The 11466-nt window shown below is 56.0% G+C and overlaps 1 long non-coding RNA gene across 1 annotated transcript; it reads left to right on the forward strand.

Moving 5' to 3' along the window:
• Positions 1-17: 17 nt before the first annotated feature.
• LOC123582389 lies at positions 18-8396 on the forward strand. The gene is made up of 3 exons (XR_006704355.1): positions 18-29; positions 5285-5289; positions 8289-8396. It is a non-coding gene; the product is annotated as an uncharacterized LOC123582389 (long non-coding RNA).
• The last annotated feature ends 3070 nt before the right edge of the window (positions 8397-11466 follow it).

The following is an 11466-nucleotide window of genomic DNA, read 5'->3' on the forward strand; positions in this document are numbered from 1 at the left end:
TAGGCAGTGGTACTTCAGGAAGCAGGGAGGTGTTCGATTTTCTTGTTTGGCCTTTTATGGAAGGAGGTGGTTGGCTGCAGCATCTCCCTCTAATCCACGGAAGCTTTGGCAGTTTGCTCTCGAGTTCTCGCTAAGGAGTTAGAGAGCCACAGGACCGTTTCTCTGCTTTTCGTAGACTGTTGTTAATTTTGAGCAGTAAGGGAAGTTTTACAACTGTGACCTCTTGCTTTCTCATTATTTTAAGATGTTCACTGACATTCACAGGGCCTAAAATCCAGGGTTTTCCTTGTCAGACATTAACTTCTCCCCACCCATGTAAATGGAGTGGAAGAATGGAGTAGCAAAGGGTGCCTGGGTGCCTCTGGGTCCGGCGTGGATCACGATCTCCCCGTTTGTGAGTTTGAGCCTTGCTTCAGGCTCCGGGCTCCGTGCTGGGATCCTTTCTCCCCGGCCCCTCCCCCCCTGCTTGTGCTCTTTCTCCCAAAATAAACTTAAAAAAGAGCAGAGCATTGATAGGTCTACCTGGTGATACTAGAGGCAGTAATCTTGCCTGGACGTTAACTCTATTAAGCATTTTGAGTAGGTTTTCATTTACTAGTTGTTTTTTGTTTTGTTTTTCTGTTTTTTTTTTAAAGTAGGCTTCACTCACGCCCAGCACAGGAGCCCAAGGTGGGGCTTGAACTCACCACTCTGAGATCATGACCTGAGCTGAGACCAAAAGAGGCTCAACTGACTGAGTCACCCAGGTGCCCCCATATGCTAGTAATTCTTAAGGTGGTTCCAGAACATGATCTGCAGTGGTCAGAGGAGCTCGAATAAAATCTAATCAAGATGATCCTGAACTGATAGTTATTAATTGATGCTTACCGAAAAACGAAAGTGTTAATGGTAAAATCTTTTTTTTTTAGTTGAGGTACAATTGACCTGTTAGTTTTACATGTACAACACAGTGATTTTGTGTTTTTATACATTGTGAAGTGATCACCACAGTTAGGTCTAGTTGACATCCACCAAACGTGTTTATACAAACTTTTTAAAAACATTTTGTTTTAATAGAATTTTTAAACCTAGGTCTTTGTTTCCAAATGTCTGTGCGCCCCCGCCGTGGAGACTTCTGGACCAGCTTCCCTCGCGCGGCAGTCTAGAATCCCTTAGTCTTAAGTGTGTTCCTCGAACTAGGAACCGAACCCACTGGAAGGACAGGAGCAGGCCTTGTCACTTTCACTTCCTCTCCCTCGTTCCTGCCGTGACTTCGGTGTTCGGGACCCTTTATAAGTAGCGCATCACTTCTTAAAGGCAGCAGTTTCCAAGTCGTTGGTGAAACGGCAGGTTTTGGTCCTGCATTGGCATGGTCTTCGGACCTGACAGACGTGTGTGTAAGACCGCGCCCGTGGAGCGATGGGCTCTGGTCGTGTGCCGGCCCCGGGGCTGCATCGTCTGGCTGTGACCGCGTCCCCGGCGCCCAGTGCAGCAGTGTTGGCAGCACCTTGTTCACGGGTTCGCGCTTTGACTTGTGTCTGTCTTCTCTTGGTGGGATTGCCCCGGTTTTGATATTGTTTCCTCAGAATGGAGAAACTTTGCTCCTTCTTACCACCCACCACCCCCCAGCCCGTCTTTGCCTTTACGGAGCATGATTTTTGTGCAGCCCCGTCCTGCCGTGTCTCCTGGGCATTCGTTCATAATAGCTGCTCCCGTTTTTAGTGTCTGTTACAAACAGGAAGTGAAGGTTCCGCAGGGGAAGGAACTTGCCCAACACCCCCCACCCCCAGGCCACCCCCCACTCCCCCACCAGGCATGCCTCTGTTGGCCGATGGCATCGGTTACCACATGCTCCCCACACACTGTGTGCCTTTCCCACGGGCCTCTTTGCCGTCGGTTACAGAGCGTGTTTTCCATGGTGTCCTGGCCTTAACCCGCCACCAGTCTCTGCCCCTGCACGGGTCCCTTCTCCTGCCGCTTCCTTCCTTAGCACTAATGTTCTGTTCGGTAGTGATTGAGTTTCCGACGTGCGGTCAGGTTGGGTTAAGGGCCAAGCTCTGGAGACAACCCCTTCCCTTGCCGTGCTCTGCTTCAGCCACTTTGAAAATTCTTCTGACCTTGCTGTGACGTTCGGCAGCTGAATAAAAGAGCGAGTGGCGAAGAGTATCACGGCAGATCAGCGGGTGTTGCAGTGCAGTAGACGGCGATCTGAAATTGCTCTCGCCGCAGACCCCGCAGATCCCTAGAAACGCAAGGTGAAATAAAACCCTAAAAATCATAGGTGAGCACAAAAAGGAGAGACACAAAGCTGAGTGTCCCCAGAGTTTGCCCCCAGTGTAGTTAGCACAGAGAAACCACGTAGGAAATACCTTTAGTAATAGTTAGAGAAACAGTTGTGAACACGAGAAAAGGAACAAGGTAGACGTTTAAAGAGCCCAGTAGAAAGCGACACAGTTGGTGACGGAGGCGGTCTCCCGCTGGGGGTTCTTGGAAACCACCTCTGCTTGAGGGCCTGGGCCCAGCAGGCGGGGTGGGGGGGGGCTCGAGGGGCCAGCCCCCTGAGGGGGACGGTCTGGCGGGTGCTTGGAAGCCTGAGTGAAGGCCTGCTCTTGTCCTGCAGGTGCTTGTCCGGGGCGGGGGGCGGGGTGGGCTTGACAGTCTTGGGCCGAGGAGTGTGACTTGTAGTCTGGGCCTGCCAAGAATCAGGGCCCCACGAGGTTATACCTTAAGGTTCTGGGAGGAGACATAACTGTTTCTTGTAAATAGCATGTGCAGTGCATCATTACCTGAGAGAATGAAGAATAAAAAAAGCATCGTGGGGCGCCTGGGGTGGCTCAGTCGGTTGAGCATCCGACTTCGGTTCGGGTCATGATCTCACGGTTCGTGAGTTCGAGCCCCGCATTGGTCTCACTGCTGTTGGCCTGTCAGCACAGAGCCTGCTTCGGATTCTCTGTCCCCCTCTCTCTGCCCCTCCCCCACGTGTGTGCTTCCAAAGATAAATATTAAAAAAAAAAAAAAATTGAGAAAACTCAGGGTACGAGCTCTTGGATTCAGTTTCCTTTTCACAAAGAACAAGCACCCTGAGGCCGATTCACAAGACTCCTGCAGACGTGGGAGTCACCAAGACACTTGAACTATATCTTCAGAGAGAGAGGAGTTGCGATCTTCAGAGGGGCGTTTCGGTTGAGTCCAGCAGAGGACCTAAAATAACTAGATGAGAGTTCAAGAGCCAAGGCTTGCAATAGCTGAAGCAGGGGCTTAATGGGGGGGTGGGGGTCTCAGACTGGACACAGGTGATGATGCCGAGCAAATTGGAAGTCGGCTTCAGATCCTGTCTCCTCTTTGCCTGTCCCCCCCCGCCCCCAAAAATAAAGATTAAAGAAAAAAATTTCAGACAAAACCAGAAAAATACGTCAAAATTTACCAGCAACCCAAACAGGAGACAAAATTCCCGTGTTTAGTACGGGAAGTGGGACTTGCGTGGAGCAGCGAAGGCCAGTGAAGGAGATGACAACAGGGGCGTCACCACCACCACGCCATCCTGTCCACACGTGAAATCCCATCCCGTGGCGACCAGGGCCTACAAGTTTTCCTGCTGTCAAGGAACAAGGCACACAGTGGAATGCAGACAGAAAATGGGTTAATTTTTTAAATGTAAGGGAGAATAAATAGTAAGTTATTTTCAGACCTTAATATATTAATAATTGCAAATGGCTAAACACTTCTTAAAAGATCGTGGCAGTGGTTAAAGGAACAGACCTGACTCTGCTGTCCCAAGGGATGCAGCTGACACGCCGGGTGGCACTCGAGAAGGACGTAGGTTGTGGGTTTCCCACCGTAGGTTGTGACGGGAGTGATGTCTCCTCGTGCCTCGGGCCTTGCTGGGCTCGGCTGGGGTCACTTGAGCCAGAGGGGAGATCACCCCATGGAAATTCAGGGGCTGGCCACGTCGGCGATGTGTTTGGGGGTGCGGTGGTGCGGGCCGTGTTGGAATGTCACGGTCAAGGTGAAGGCCGACTCACACCTTACTTGCAACTTGCACTGCCCACCGAGGCGCCTGGTGCAGGAGGCCCTGGCCGCGGGCCTGTGTGTTTGGAGCCCTGGACCGCATCTGAAGGTCCTGGGCTCACGCGGTTAGGGAGCAACCCAGAAACACGGTGCCCCTCTTGTTCTCGTGGAGAGTTCCAGAAGGCTTGTTTATGTGGAGTATATGTTCTGCTATCTACCATCTTAGAAATTAAGTTGAGAACTTCAAAAATTACTCATGAGAAAACATTGTTACCATATTTCTAATGAATTATTCTCCAAAAGAAATGTGAGAAAAATGGCATTGTTTTACAGTTTTGCAAATAATAGACAACCCGTTCTCAGACGTCCTGCATTCGGTCTGTGTGCCTTGTTCTGCTTGAGGTCCATGAAGAAAATCCAATCTCACATAGCAAAGGGAGTGTTTTTTTTGTTTTTTTTTTTTTCAACGTTTATTTATTTTGGGGACAGAGAGAGACAGAGCATGAACGGGGGAGGGGCAGAGAGAGAGGGAGACACAGAATCGGAAGCAGGCTCCAGGCTCTGAGCCATCAGCCCAGAGCCCAACGCGGGGCTCGAACTCCCGGACTGCGAGATCGTGACCTGGCTGAAGCCGGACGCTTAACCGACTGCGCCACCCAGGCGCCCCGCAAAGGGAGTGTTTTAATAGTTGTTTCAGAGAATTGTGGATATTTTCTGAGACGATACCAAGCTCGACAGGTGGTTGTTTTTGTTTGTAATCGGCCATTTGAACTTCTTTTCTTTTCTATTTTATTACCGAAGTATAGCTAACATGCAGTGTCCTGTTCAGGCGTCGGGCACAGCAGTCTGGCGGGGCCCAGGAGTGCTTCCCTCCCCTTACACTTGCCGTGTACCTGGAAGTTTGTGCCTCTCACTCCCCTCCGCCTGCTTCGTCTGTCTCCAGCACACCCCCCATCTCTGGCAACCGCCCGTTCCTCCTCTGTATTTAAGAATCTGTTTGCTCACTTATTTTGTTCTTTAGATTCCTATACGTGAAATCATAGCATTTGTCTCTCTGTCTGATTTCACTTGGCCTGATTCCCTCCAGGTCCATCCGTGTCACAAATGACAAGATTTCATTCTTTTCGATGGTATATATACACATACGGAGTAGAATATTACTCAACCATCGAAAAGAATGAAATATATATATATATATACACACATATAGCACATGTTCTTGGTCCGTTCATCTGTCGACGGACACTGTCTCTCTCCATACCTTGGCTGTTGTTAATAATGCTGCAATAAACACAAGGGTGCGTATATCTTTTCTAGTTAGTGTCTCCATTTTATTTGGGTAACACAGTAGTGGGATTACTGGATGATAGGATGTTCCTATTTTTAATTATTTTTTAAAGTTTATTTGTTTGTTTTGAGGGAGAGCGCGCGAGTGAAGGAGGGGCAGAGAGAAAGGGAGAGAAAGAATCCCAAGCAGTCTCCACGCTTTTAGTGCCCGAGCCCGATGCGGGACTTGAACCCACCAACCGAGATCATAACCCGAGCTGAGACCAAGAGTCAGATGCTCAACCGGCAGAGCCACCTAGCACCCCTCCTTTTTCACTTTTTGAGGACCCTCCACCCTCTTCTCCAGGGTGGCTGGCCAGCCTGCGTTCCCACCAACAGCGCATGAACGTTCCCCTTTCTCCACAGCCTCGCCAACGCTTACTTCTTGTGGTGTTGGTTTTAGCCGTTCTGACAGGTGTGAGGTGGTATCTCGTGGTTCTGATTTGCGCTTCCCTGATGACGAGCGACGTCGAGCGCCTTTTCCCGTGTCTGTTGGCATCTGGATGTCTTTGGAGAAATGTGTATTCGGGTCTTCTGCCCAGTTTTTAAACGTATCGCGTTTTTGGTGTTGAGTTGTACGAGTTCTGAATAGATTCTGGATATTAACCTCTGGTAAGTCATTTGTAAATACCTTCTACTTGTAGGTTGCCTTTTCGTTTTATTGATGGCTCCCCTCCCTGTGCAAAAGCCGTTTACTTTGATGCAGTCCCAGTAATTTATTTTTGCTTTTATTCTCTTGCCTGAGGAGACGTACTTACAAATATGTCGCTAAGGCCGACGTCCAAGAGACGACCGCCAGTGTTCTCTTAGGATTTTTATGGTTTCAGCACTCCCGTGTAGGTCTTCAGTCCGTCTTGAATCTATTTTTGTGTAAGAAAGTGATCTTGTTTTGCTTTTTTTTTTTTTGCATGTGGCTGTCCAGTTTTCCCAGCACCATTTCTTGAAGAGACTGTTCCCCACTGGATGTTCCTTCCTGCTGTGTCATAGAGGAATTAGTTGACTATGAATGTGGGTTTATTTCTGGGCCGGCGCCCTGTTCAGTTCTGCTGATCTACGTGTCTTTTCGTGCCGGAACCATACTGTCTTGATTGCTATAGCTTGGTCCACCTTGGAGTCCGGGCTGGTGACACCTCTCGTCTCGTTCTTTCTTGGGACTGCTGTGGCTATTTTGAGGTCTTTTGTGGTTCCATACACACTTTATGATTATTTATTCTAGGTCTGTGAAAAGAAGCAGTGGTACTTTTCTAAAGGTTAATTTCAAAGTGGAATGTGAAACTATGTACGATTTTTTTTTACTTTTACTACATTAAAACCCTTTAGTCTTTGTTTCTTGTTTTTGATTTTATTTTATTTATTTTTTTATTTTTTTTAATGTTTATTTATTTTTGACAGAGAGAGACAGAGCATGAGCAGGGGAGGGGCAGAGAGAGCGGGAGACACAGAATCAGAAGCAGGCTCCAGGCTCTCAGCTGTCAGCACAGAGCCCAACGCGGGGCTCGAACTCCCGGACCGCGAGATCATGACCTGAGTCGAAGTCGGACGCTCAACCGACTGGGCCACCCGGGCGCCCCTCTTGTTTTTGATTTTAAATCCTTTCGTCTTTGAACGGATACTGTGCTCCTGCATAGTTTTTTTATCAGTGGGCACCGGTCGCTTGGAAAGCATTGTTTCGCTGAGTTTACGCCAGTTTTCGCGATGTTAAGCAGCTCTTTCCACAACGTGGAGGTGAGTTATGTAGACGCGCCTCTGAACAGGCCCGGAGCGAAGGTGTTTGCGTCTGTGGAGGTGGCAGGGGGCTTCCCTGACAGACGAGGCTCCCCCGTGCCGTCCCGGCCACATGGAGACGGAACGTGGTGCCCCGGCCACCGTCCCAGCGAAGGTCCTCGCGGCCCTCGAGCCTTCCCAGCCGAGCTGTCCCTTGCACCCGCTCCTGCCCGAATTGCAGGTTGTGAGCGGAGGACAGGTTCACAAAAGGCTCCCGCCACTCCGTGCCGGCGCGGTGTTCGAGGACGGGTGCCCTGGGCGCCTGGCTACTTGCCGCCGCTGGTCGTGGCGCCTGCCCCCTGCCGAGACCGCATTCCCGGGTGTCGTCTGGGCACCTGGTGACCGACCTGGGTCCCTCCCGTCATCGAGGGGACACCAGTCTGTCCGTGCTGGATACCGAGACCTGGGCTGGCCTTCCCTGCCGCCCTTTTGCCAGTGTGTGGCCGGTGGACTCAGAGACCTGCGTCTCCTGTCCCTGCGTTAAGCACCGCGTGCTCATGGCCTGCCCGGGCCTGGGTCTCCGCCGTGGGAGCCAAGGGGCCTCTCACACCACGTGCCCGGTGTCTGCGCCCCCCATTCCCGCAGCCCTGGGTCCTGCCGATCCGGGGAACTTTATCCAGAGCGTGTGACACGTGAGCGCCCGCGCCGTGGGAGGCTGGAGCCCGGCAGGTGTGTGGCTCCCCTTGGTGCCATCTCTGAGCAGGCGTGGGACCGTTCGTGCCTCGAGGCTGACCCACGGCAGTGACCTTTCTGTCCGAATCTGAACCGTGGGCTCGGCCAAAGGGGGGCCCAGTGACAGCAAAGAAGCCCTCAGGCCTGTCAACAGGGAGTCGGTGTAGGCCGGGCTCCTGGGCCCAGGCTGAGAAATGAGCTCGCTTACTGGGTGTTGGTTGATTTCAGAACGTCTGTGGCAGGCCGCTGCGTGCCAGGCGTTAGGCAGGGGTTGTGGACACAAACGCAGGTGTGGCCCCTCCGACGGAAACCGGAGGCAGGTGGGAGAGACAGGCTGCCCGGAGGACATCCCCACCCTAGTCTAAAGCGCAGCGGTGTCTGAGCACGCACAGCACAGGCTCCGGAGCAGGAGGGAGTGCGGGCATCTGGGGTCTCAGAACCCGGCGGGCGCGGAGAGGACCGAGGGGCCCGGCTGGGAGGGGAGTGCGGGACCTTGTGTTCTGCTCACTCCAGGAGCTGGGGAGGACCGGGCGGCTTAGGTGATCGGACTCGTACCCTGAGCAGTTTCCTCTGCCTGCAGGGTGAGCAGTGGGCCTGGAGGAGGGGTGGTGGTTCAAGGGGCGTATGGGGAGGGGCGTGGGGGGTCCAGCAGTGGCACGTGTCAGCTTGGGGAAGAGGGAGGGGAGGGGTGTGTGTGCTGGTCCGGAGGTGTGGGTGCGGGGACAGGGGCATCGGTGCAGGGTAACAGGGGTCCAGACCCTTGTCAGCCGAGGTCGTGGCGCCCTCTGCTGGAAGGGGCCTCAGAGGCCCAGGGGGACTGGCCGGCGGGGCTCTGTGAGGTCCGCCGTGGCTCCCGTGTGGCTCCCCTGGCCGACCGCGGTCTCAGGAAGGGGCGTAGGGGCACGCCCTGGGCCACGAGGCCTGGAGAGCCGGGCTCAGCCCTTCCCCGGCTGTGGCTTCACCCCTGTGAGCCTCAGTCTCCCCGTCGGAGCGAGGGCTGCAGGAGGAGTGTCACACAGGGACGGTCGTCACAGGCTGTCGACATGTGTAATGTGATGAGACAACAGCTCTGGAAGGTTCCGTCCTCCCCTCCCGCCGAGCCGGCCGGGAGCAGGCGGGCAGTTGCACTTAGCCAGAAGGAGGTGTCTGCCCCTCTGCACCCCCCTGACCACCCCCCCGCCCCGCCGTGTGCGGCAGGAGGCATCCCCCAGACGCCTGCGTGTTCCCGGTGCCCCCTCGGACCGGCAGGGCCTTCGGGGGCAGGTCCTGTGTCCTGTGACCCATGTGGGACTCCAGGGGCTCCGCGCGCAGGGGGCAGGCGGGTTGCGAGCGGCAGCCACGGAGAGAGCGAGCCCGCAAGTCTGTTAGCTCCTCTTCCTCACACCCGCTCCAGTTACTGCCAGTGGTGGCGCAGGTCCTTCCAGAACTTTCCTGCGGACGCCGCCGCTGGAGTCCCACTGGGGCCGGGCAGGGGAGAGCCCGGAGCCGGAGCACAGCCAGCGCGTGCGCGCGAGCACGGACGGGTGCTGTGGCGCGGGCGCGCCCGGTTGTGTGCAGGGCAGGGACCCGCGCCCCTGGGACGGTGGGGGTGGGGCGGCTGCGGAAACGAAACCAGAGTCAAGCGGCCCTTGTGCGTGTGGCTCTGTGGCCCGTCTGCATCGTGACCCCGAGGATGCTGGCAGAGTGAGAAAAACAGGAACCCAGGCACCTGGAGGCTCGGTCGGCGGAGCGTGCGGCTCTCGGCCTCGGGTTGTGAGGTGACAAAAAATAAAATCTTAAGAAGGAAAAGGGAATTGAAAATGAGAAGGAAGATGTGAGACGTGGGGCGGATGGTTTCAGGAGAGCGGATCAGCTTTGCAAGGCAGCCCTGAGTGGGCGGGCGTGGGCGCCGGGGGACAAGCCTCCGAGGGTGCGAGGGAAGGAGGGAAGCCCCCGGGGGAGGCTGGCCCGTGTCGCCAGCGTGGGGCCCGCTGTCCCAGTGGTCGCTCCCGCCTCTACTCCCACGAGGGAGGGGCGTTTTCCCGAGACCAGCCTCCGGGCCATCCAAGAATTCCCGAGGTCCGTCCTCCCTCCGAGGCAGGACTGCGGGGCCCCAAAGTCAGCATGTGCGCTGACGGGTTGTGGCGACCACAGGTCCCCGCGGAGCACGGGGCCGGGCCCACTCTGGGGACGCCTGCACCCCAACTTGCCTGAGTGACTCCTTCTCGGCTACCATGTGTTCAGCCCTCATCAGTCAGTCTTTCCTGGTGTGGGGACTGTCCCGGGAGCCCTTAGACTTTGAACTTGGGTCAGCTGCCAGCACCTCTTCCCTTCCCCGGGGGGGGGGCCTGCTTTCCCCTGTGAGCCTGCCTCAGGGCCACCCGGGCCACCTCAATGGCCATCCCGCCTCCGTCCTCTGGCCCACCGTCACCTGGCGAGGCCCTCCGAGGCCCACACACGGCAAGTCTCGTCTACCCGCGGCCCCAGCGCAGAAAGCGTGGGAGGCTGCCCCAGGGCCTTTCCCCGACTGTCCACCGTCTGTCTGTTCTTTGTCCCCAGACCCGCCGTAAGTTCTCCACTTCTTTTTTTAAAAAAAATTTTTTTTTAACATTTATTTATTTTTGAGACAGAGAGAGACAGAGCATGAACGGGGGAGGGTCAGAGAGAGGGAGACACAGAATCGGAAACAGGCTCCAGGCTCTGAGCCGTCAGCCCAGAGCCCGACGCGGGGCTCTAACTCACGGACCGCGAGATCGTCACCCGAGCCGAAGTCGGCCGCTTAACTGACTGAGCCCCCCGGGCGCCCCAATTCTCCACTTCTTCAAAACACGCCAGGGACTGGGCAAAATAGGCACCTGCTAACGTTCCCCCCCCAGCCACGCCCCGATGGCAGCCAGGGACCCAGCAGGGGAAGGACACGAGGGTCCAGAACCGCAGACAAGGGGAGGAGCCGGGTCGGTGGTGCCCGCGACCGACTGACCGTCCGGCCCTGAGGGCACCTTCCATCGCTCCGGATTCCTCCCCAAGGTTGGGAGATTCCCGAGGATGGTCTGCGGAGGCGGGGGAGGGGGGACACCGAGAGCTGGCGTGACAGCCGCGCTGTGTCGCCTCCCGACTCTGTCATTTGGGGTGTGTTGCTCAACCAGGCGGCTCCTCAGTTTCCTCCTCTGAAAGTGGGGTCATAACCGCGTCCAGCTCACGGGGTGCCCTTCGTTGGGAGGGGCAGTCTGGCCGGTGACAGTGGCAGCAGAGCGTGCCGGGGCGTCGAGCTAAGCTGCCCGTCCCCGGAAGGGAGCCCCCCCACCCTTGGCGCGGCCCTCAGGGCCCCGCGGGGGCTATAGGGGCAGGGTCACTCGTCCTCCCACCGGACGTGCGGGGCCAGGGGCTCCACCAGCACTCGCCCACGGTAGTGGACTCCCTCCCTGCCAGTCCCCCTCGGTGGCCGTTCCCCACGGGCCCCTCGCCCCCTGAGCTGCTCCATCAGTCCCTGCGACAGACAGACGCAGCCTCCAGCCGAAACTCGTGGGGGCACTTACACTCTGCTGCCCCAGTAGGCCTTGGGAGCTCGGCCTCACCTGCCGCCCTCGTGGGGCGGCTGTGAGCGTCGGGCCACGAGTGTCACGCAGCTCCGTCCGGCGCGGCACACAGCTGTAGGCGTCCCTTCCCGCCCGAGGCGTCAGGTTAACAGAGGCCGGGCTGGAATTCGGGGCACTCGCAAGGCACGGGGACTCAGGGTCT

The sequence above is a fragment of the Leopardus geoffroyi genome, chromosome B3 (assembly GCF_018350155.1).
Source record: "Leopardus geoffroyi isolate Oge1 chromosome B3, O.geoffroyi_Oge1_pat1.0, whole genome shotgun sequence".
NCBI classification, from domain to species: domain Eukaryota; kingdom Metazoa; phylum Chordata; class Mammalia; order Carnivora; family Felidae; genus Leopardus; species Leopardus geoffroyi.